This window comes from Gymnodraco acuticeps, unplaced genomic scaffold (genome assembly GCF_902827175.1).
Source record: "Gymnodraco acuticeps unplaced genomic scaffold, fGymAcu1.1, whole genome shotgun sequence".
In the NCBI taxonomy this organism is placed as follows: domain Eukaryota; kingdom Metazoa; phylum Chordata; class Actinopteri; order Perciformes; family Bathydraconidae; genus Gymnodraco; species Gymnodraco acuticeps.
Genome location: NW_022990908.1, coordinates 676,512 through 685,947, shown reverse-complemented (window position 1 = coordinate 685,947; position 9,436 = coordinate 676,512). Strand labels below are relative to the sequence as shown.

At 36.0% G+C, this 9,436-nt stretch overlaps 1 pseudogene; it reads right to left on the bottom strand.

Moving 5' to 3' along the window:
- Positions 1-5,971: 5,971 nt before the first annotated feature.
- LOC117557890 lies at positions 5,972-6,871 on the bottom strand (annotated as a pseudogene).
- Positions 6,872-9,436: the final 2,565 nt, after the last annotated feature.

The following is a 9,436-nucleotide window of genomic DNA, read 5'->3' as shown; positions in this document are numbered from 1 at the left end:
TTCTCCCCTTAGTGTGAAGCCCCCCCCTCCCTGTGGACTGCTGCCAGAGGAGAGGAAGAAAAACTCAACCTAAACATACCACTTTGTTTTGTTTATACCTGTAACTATAGAAAACCTAAAATATGAAGCATTTTCATTGTGGGTTATACAAGAATATAATTGATTATATTTGATTATAACTAACTTTCGTTTTTAAGTATTAAACATACTATGAAAACTCACAACACCCTCTTTTCAAACGCAAAGTTATCAAAATAGCAACAGAAAAAATTGTAAGTATAGATACATATTCAAAACCCGTCAGAAGCATTCTCATTATGGGTTTATACAAGAATATGATTGATCATGTATGATTTATAATTAACTTCGTTTTTTAAGTATTCACTTCATACCATGATCCTCAATTAACTGTCGTTTTAAGTATTCACTTCATATGAAGATCTCAACACTTGCCTTTACTAAAAGGAGGGGAGGCAACTATTTTAAATAACTATAGGCCAATCTCTAAATTGTCAGTTCTGGCGAAGGTGCTCGAACGCCTAGTGAGTGAACAGGTAAAGGAGTTTTTATGTAAAAATGATATCCTGTCTAAACATCAGTCAGGCTTCAGAAAACAACATAGCACCATCACTGTGACTATGAAAGTGGTGAATGACATTACGAGTATTTAGACAATAAGCAGAGTTGTGCAGATCTATTTATTGACCTTTCCAAAGCGTTTGATACCGTCGATCATCGCATCTTAAAGCAGAGGCTACTCAGTATTGGCATATCCAGCCATGCAGTGGGTTGGTTTGTGAACTACCTCTCTGAAAGGTCCCAATGTGTTCACTTTGATGGGCTGTCTTCTGAGTGGTTAAACATTGCTAATGGTGTTCCTCAAGGTTCTGTTTTAGGTCCACTTTTATTCTCCATATATATCAACAGTTTAGGTGAAAATGTAGATGAAGCTACTTTACATTTTTATGCTGATGATACCGTGATGTATTGTGCAGGTCCCTCCATTAAGGAGGCTGGTGTTAAATTACAGGCTGTTTTTAACATTATTCAGACTCAGCTCGCTGAACTTAAGCTTATTTTAAATGTTGATAAAACCAAGGTAATGCTATTTTCAAAAGCTAAAAAGACACCAGAGCCTGTTTTGGATATTGTTACTATGCAAGGACAAGTACTTGAAGTGGTTACCAGTTATAAATACCTAGGTATCTGGCTTGATGATTGTCTTACTTTTAAACTTCATGTCAATAACCTGCTTAAAAAGCTGAGGGTTAGACTAGGTTTCTTTTTCAGAAACAAGTCCTGTTTCTCTTTTGAAGCCAGGAAAAGGCTAGTCACTGTGACCTTTTTACCTGTGCTGGACTATGGTGATTTGTTGTATATGAATGCACCTGCCTATTGCCTGAACAAGTTAGATGCCGCCTATCACAGCGCACTGAGATTTGTCACAAATTGTAAAGCACTTACTCATCACTGTACCCTGTATGCCAAGACAGGTCTGCCATCACTTACTGTAAAGAGGCTCAGTCATTGGTACACGTTTATTTATAAAGCTTTGTTGGGTAAACTCCCATATTATATCTGCTCTCTGATAACACAGAGAGTTGCAAGCAGCTATTGTCTGAGATCGCATGATGTAGTATTGTTAGATGTGCCAAGAGCAAGGACTGTCTTAGGTAAGACAGCTTTTATGTGCGCAGCTCCATTTGCTTGGAACAGTCTTCAGCAAGAATTGAAACTGAGCAATCTCATTCCTCTGCATGTTTTTAAAGCTAGGCTAAATGAAATGCTCGTTGATACTATGGCCAAAATGTCTATAACTATGTAAATGTATCCTGTAAATATAATGTATAATGTCCTTTATTGTTTCATGTGGAACCTATATGCTGCAGGTCTCCCTTGAAAAAGAGATCTATGATCTCAATGGGACCAATCTGGTTAAATAAAGGTTTGAAATTAAATGAAATGAACCAAAATTGGTGACATGTATATATTGGTGATGTTCTGATTTTAAAACATAACACAGAAATAGCAGGAAGGAAGGATACACTCCAGAAATATGTTTGATCTTGTTTATAGTAGCATGGAATGAGGATGATGATGATGATGATATGTTCAGGCAAATAAAAACAAATGTTTTACAAATTCCAAATTGATCAAAACAAATATATATATTTTGAAATTAAAATATGTTCCGTTTTTTTGCAAGATTCCTAAAGGTGACAATATAACAACTACAGTAACAACTGAGATAGATGATTTCATATGAAACCATTAAGTAAAATGCAGTGAAGAAGTGTTTCACATATTATCTACAGTACATTGCATAATCAATGTATCAACATGAATTTGAAATCACATGAATATACACCAAATTATACAGAGCTGATCACATATCATTTTTAAAACCATTTTTAGAACCAAGTCATTTTTAGAACCAACTCATTTTCAGAACCATCTTACAAAGCTATTGAACCTAAATAAACTCGTATTTGTCACCCTGTCCACAATCTAGGATAGCACATTTTAAAAAAATACTGAGAAAGCCTAGACATTTGTTAAAAATTGACATGTTAGGTTTACATTTATAGAGACTTACATAAAAGTAGTCCCCATAATATCGTTAAGGAAATGTGAACACCATATTAAACTAGTTCAAAACAAATATTATACTAAGTATTAATTGATGCTTTCATATTAGCGATGAATGTCTAGCTGCCGGTTGGTTCCAACACAACAGCAGAGCTTTGTGCTTTAAAAGCTACTTTCTGCTTTACACAAGAGCCAGTGGTTCTCTTTCTGTCTCTCACCCTCCTGACTTTCTTGCAGCTGAAAAGCTACTTCTTCTGTAAACAACAACAAATTCATTTTTACATGGATCCTCAATTGGAACAGGATCTGTTTGCAAATCTTTATTACAATTAAAATTATTCATTTAAAACTTTGAAACAGCCAGAAACAGTGTTTTCCACTAACTGATGTAACTACTTTTAGTTAAATTGACTAGCTACCTAAAACTGATCAAATAAAGCCGAAATATGAAAATCGGAATACAAATATTAAGAACTTGCATTTGAAGTCTGATATCCAGAACCTGTTTTAAAGAAATACTGAGAAAGAGTAAACTACTGTTTAAAATGTAAATGGTTATCCTATGTTTACAGAGAATCATAAAAATAGAACCCCAATATCCTAAAAGATACTGTAAGCAATTGCTGTTAATGTACAGCCAATTTTCAACACTAATCTACTGTATTCATGTAATACGGTTTTGTACTGTAGTTAGTTAGCAATGCATTGTGGGCTGGCCAATGTGAAGCAGCAGCACAGGGACCCTAAACAGTATGCTAATATTTGAAATTACACAACAGTATTTTTGGGAAATTGGTGGTAATATTGGGGCTGGATAAGAAACGTCATTAGGAGAGCAGCTTCTCCAGAGAAGGACGCATTTCGGAGGACATGTGCGGATCAACAAAGAAGTCTATATAGAGGTACAGTACAGCGCTGCACCATCAGTGTCTGATTTATTCAAATAACAACCTTGTAACTGGGAAACACTTAAATGCTACATTTCAAATGTTTACAATCCATCACTAAATTCATGGCAAACCAATTTTAACATGCAATAACACTAAGACGACATTAGTTGCATTGAACTGATCTTTTTAATAAGTTGTACTTACAATTTAGTGAGAAACATGGGCTTGTGCTTCACTGAGTGCTTTGTCATTCTCGTGACAGGGAGGCAACTGCAGTTATTACACTTCGCGTTTTGAAATATGTACAACTCAAATAAAATAAAATAAATCAAAACAACTACATTAATTAAATACATTTGACATTTAGCTTGAGCTGGCTTTAATACTTTCTTTATGGTATTCAAATTGGGCTCAAGTAGAACCGTTACCCATGTATTTAGCTAGTTCTGAAAGAATAATCAACATTGTGCATAACAAGATAAAGCACTATCTAACACCTCTATCAGCTGACGCCAACAGGCAGGAACAGGGAGACACAGCAGCCCAAGGTTGCAGGCTACTCTGAAAAATATAAATCATATACTGGTTTGTTTAACACCTGTATGTTTACCACATCATTCCATATTATGTTTTTTCATAGTTTTGATGTCTTCGGTATTAATCTACAATGTAAAAAAATATCTAAATAAATCAAAACCTTCGAATGAGAAGGTGTGTCCAAACTTTTGACTGGTACTGTATGTCATCAAAGGTTTTCAAATGCTGCAGCAACTGTCGTGGGGGGCTGTGTGTGTGTGTGTGTGTGTGTGTGTGTGTGTGTGTGTGTGTGTGTGTGTGTGTGTGTGTGTGTGTGTGTGTGTGTGGTTGTGTGTGTTGTACATTCCTGCTTTTTTACTTTTTGCACCACAATTCTTTCTCAATGTTCTTCCAATGAAACTGCCACCCTGTCAAGGTGTATGACTTCCACAGAACTGATTGCACAATGACCCACAGTATCTCTATTCTCTATATTAGTGGTTCGCAAACTTTTTTCAATAATGTACCCCTTTGAAAAAAAATGTCAGCCAAGTACCCCCTGATCAGCGCAAAAACTATTTGTTAGGGACAAAATGCCTATATAAAGCCCTTTACTTGATCTATGTTCAATGTATCAATAAGAATTTGAACTAACTCAAACATTATCGAAATGATATAGAGCTGATTGTCCTTTTGTAAAAGCACAGTTTGATTGGACATTAAAAGATAAAATAAGCGGATTTTGTTAAAAAGTATGGTTAGATATTGTAGATTACATATAATGCTTTGAACAATTACTTCTCTTACAGAGTCAATGGGTTTATTACAACAAATTCGAGACAACGTCTACAGATATGACTGCTTATACTGCTGGTATTCAAACAGTGTTCAGTTGGTGTGTAAGGGCCCAACATGTGCCAACAAAATATCCCAGAGAGCATTGCACCACCAGCCTGAACCGTTGACTCAATGCAGGATGGATCCATGGCTTCCTGTTATTCACGCCAAATTCTGACCAGCAGCTGACATGGAGATTTGTCAGAACACGCGCTGTTTTTGAAATCTTCTCTCCAGTTTCTGTGAGCCAGGAGTAAAACCTGTGTGTTCTCCGTCTGCTGTACGCCCTCAAACTTTAGCATTTAAGTTACTGCCACCTTTCTGTCAGCTTGCACCACTTTATTCTCCTCTGACCTCTCTTAGTAATAATCTTGGAGAGTTGGCTTTTTGTTTTTGCAGGATTATTGTGAACTCAATAGACCGATGTGCAGTTTGATTGTTGAATTATTGTTTGTGTCAATCAGGGGGATGAAGATGTTGACTAAATAATACAAAATGAAATTCGGCACCATGTACCTATAGTCAAGGCAGAGTTAATGTCAGTCTGCTACTAAATGACAAGTCAAACACCCTAATGGTTAGCAGGGACAATGCTTACCGTTTTTACTATATTAGATGAGCTTGTTCAGATTGATTTGTGCTCAGCGCTTATCTGCAAGTGATAGCAGAAACAAGACTCTTCAGTGTATTTCTGTTTGGGTCTGTGTTTTTTTAAGGAAGGGCCATCTCATAGTGAACTCACTCACAAATATCCAAATACTCTCTCTTCCTGTGAATGAAATTCCCAAAGATATAGGGCTTGTGGGATATTATGTTAATTAAAGGTCACAACAATATCACAAGATCCATGACAAATACTACAACAAGCCAGGATTGTTTTCTATTTGTTCCATATACATTTACAAATGTCAATAGGATTTTAGATGTTCTCTTTTCTGGTTTAGAAGTTCGGGTTTCACCTCTGCTCTCCATATCAAACTAAATAGAAAATTCCTCACCACTTGTTATGGATGTAATTGTAAGCCGGCTATGCCTATTGCGTAAGCCGTTGTTGCTTTGTCCCCAGCCCTTCAGCATTTTCTTCAGGTGGTTTTTGAATTTAACCCCCACAAACACATAAAACACAGGGTTGAGGCAGCAGTGTGAAAAGGCCAGAAGTCGGCTAATGTAAAAGGCGTAATCGAGTGGCTTTGATGATTCGCAATTTTCCAATAGATCCTTTGAGTCAACAGATGGTTTGGGCCAGTAATTAAATGACTTTAGAAATATCACTATATTAAAAGGTCCCCAGCTGACAAAGAAAACAACCATAAGGGCAAAAATGAGTTTTAAAGTTTTGCTCTTTCTTCTTCGAGCAGTAGGCCGCAGCAACCTGCAGATGATCTGAGAATAGCAGAAAATAACACCACTGAATTCACAATGAAGAGAGCATTTTGCTGGTAGATTCCCCATAAGCACCAGAAAGAATTTTCACACACACAGTGATTCTGGTCGCCTTTGGTAAAGGCGAAGGTTGGACTGCAATCAATATACTCACTGCCCAGATGATCACACACGCTATAACACTGTAGGAGCCTGCGGTGGAGACAATGTCAGACAGAGGATTCATGACGGCTACATAACGGTGAGCAGTTATCAGGATGAGGAGGATCCCACTGCTGTAGAAACCAACGTAGAAGAAAAGTTGACTATCTGGCATGCAAGTTGCCCTAAAGCCCATCCGTACATGTGATAGTAGACCCAGAAGGGCAGACCTGCGGTGAAGAGAGATCCGATATGGCCAGGTTTAGGATCAAAGTGTTGGTGAGAGATTTGAGATTCTCATACTTTGCCAGAATCACGATGACCAGGATGTTGCCAAACAGACTGAGGATGACCACAATGGAGAGGACCACTGGAGTCAAGGTTGCTCCAAACTGAACGATGCTTGATTTTTTGCACACTTCATCCTCATAATTGGAATCATAGTAGGAATCATCGCGTGTGGCTAGGTCATAGGCTGAGTCAGTTGTTGCCATATTCCTTCAGCAAGTAGAGTCTGAAAAAGGAGTAAAGGGGGTTAAACAGACTTAATTATAAGAAATGAGATGATACATAACATTGTAAAAACTGTTTTTACAGATAAATTAGTAATTTCATAGATTAATAACATTCTCTTGATATATGACTTCCTTTATTTCCATGTTTTATCTCATATATTCAAAAGCATTACTTTACCCAAATTACAGATTTCAACAGCAACAGGCTCTTATCATTCACAATGTTTCTATATTTTGAATTATCAACAGTCTTATATTTGGACAGTTTAATAACTATTCTTCGCAACTAGAAACATGTTAACTTCTCAATTGACAAGTGCCTCTAAATATACCCCCCGAAATTATCTGCATGGCCCACTAAAGGAAAGGGAGAAGGTAAATATATTTGATAAATAGTATATTCATACTTCAATTTCCAGGTTTTTTTTATATAAAGTGACCGAATGAAATAAAAAAAGACAAACATTTTAAGCAAAAACTAAATGTTACTTAAACAAAAAACATTATATCGACATCATTTTAGATATTATTCAAAAATTATAATGAATCCGTCTAGAACACATTTTGAGAAATGTGGCAATTTACTGTACCTGCAAACACCAACGTCCTTCGTGCAGATATCACTGGAATAGGGAATTGTTCCTTAAGTATGAAACCCAAAGGTGAACGAGATGATGTCAGAGCTGGGCATTTTGGTTTCGATCACGTTACGAGACATGTTCAGTACTTGTTTTTGGTAAACCTCACTGTTTTCAGAAGTGTATTGTATTGGCCTTATACTTGTTCCACAATAACACAAACGGCATTGTCCCAAGTGTGGATTTCTCATTTAAACTTTTATAAATTGTAACATAAAAGCATGCCTAAAGTCAAGTATGACATCCTTAATTTCGTTGATCTATCTGACCAACAGTCCAACAAATATACATTTAATAAAGAAAAAAAAAAACAGAAAAAAAACAGAAATTCACAATTTCAATTTTCAGAAATGACTTAAAATACTAATCAACAATCCAACGATAGGAAAAATCTAAAAATGGTTTAAAACAAAATATAACATATAAGCTCATTATACTATTGCACCGATTTATTTTTGACGTTAGACTAACATATCATGGGAAAACACAAATGTATAAATATGTTTTCTAACTGATGATAGCGCCAACCTGTTCTTCTATAAACTTGAGTACCTGCTACAGGTATGGAATCGTGTACCACCAACGTTTGTTCAGGGGTTTTCAAGAGTATACAGCTTGTGTTTGCAATTTGACCAGCACTGCTCTTCTGACTCTACCACTAGCTTGTACTTGGGGATGTGAACCTCTAAAAGGCGGAGAATATCAATCCAACCAGCAGTTGTAAGATTATTAAAATATACTCGTAGATAGATAGAACCTCTTTCATTGATTTACTTTTGACGTTAGACTAACATATATGGGAAAACACAAATGTATTAAATATGTTTTCTATGATATCTACACAGTTAGCTGTAGATTCTTCTTCTTCTTCTTCTTTTCTTCTTCTCTTCTTTCTTCTTCTTCTTCTCTTCTTCTTCTTCTTTCTTCTTCTTCTTCTTCTTCTTCTTCTTCTTCTTTTCTTCTTCTTCTTCTTCTTCCTCTTCTTCTTCTCTTCTTCTTCCTTCTTCTTTCTTCTTCTTCTTCTTCTCTTCTCTCTCTTTTCTTCTTCTTCTTCTTCTTCTTCTTCTTCTTCTTCTTCTTCTGTGTTAGAACAGTATGCAACTCTTTTTAAACATATTTATAAGTGTCCCTTTTTGCTTACTATCTTTGATACAATTGCATAAAAGAGCCTGCTCTTAACAACACCATGTTAACAGTTAACAACAAATAAAATACATAATAACAATAAAATATAAATAACATGGTGTGATTTATAAAACCTAATATTTTGTGCATATAAAAAACAGTTTAGACCTTTAGTTATTATTTCATAGGCTTACTTTGTGGATAAAATAAAACAAAGGATTAAAATACAACACAATAAAAGTACAAACCAAATACAAAGCATACATTTCCCCTCCTATTCATTTTTAAAGTACATTTTATTATATATTTAGATCTCTATGAGCACTTTACTCTTCTCAGGTTTCTGTTTATTTACCATTTGTCTCTCAACCAAACTATGACGGACTTCAGCAGCAGCAGCAGACGCTGTATTTGTCCATCACGCCTGTCAATCACCCACAGTACCCGCCCTCTACGCCTAGCAAGTTCTGCTGTATCACCTAAAACTGGACACTGGAACATTTTACACATCGAGTACGTTTATTATGTTACTGTTATTGATATTAAAGTGTGTCGCTTTGCTTACAACCAAAACTCGATGGTTTATAACATCATTGACATTAAATACGAGAAGGAAATGAAGAGCTGAGAACAGGTGCATGTAGGATAGCTACCAGCTTTGACTATCTAGCTTTGTGTGGCGATTTGTTGCATTTTAAAGCGATTTTAAGTGATGTAATGTTTCTAGTTTGTAATGGGACGGTGTATAGCACTATATACAGCCTACATCTGGTGTCAGTCGGGTTTGAAACAGTGATACGCT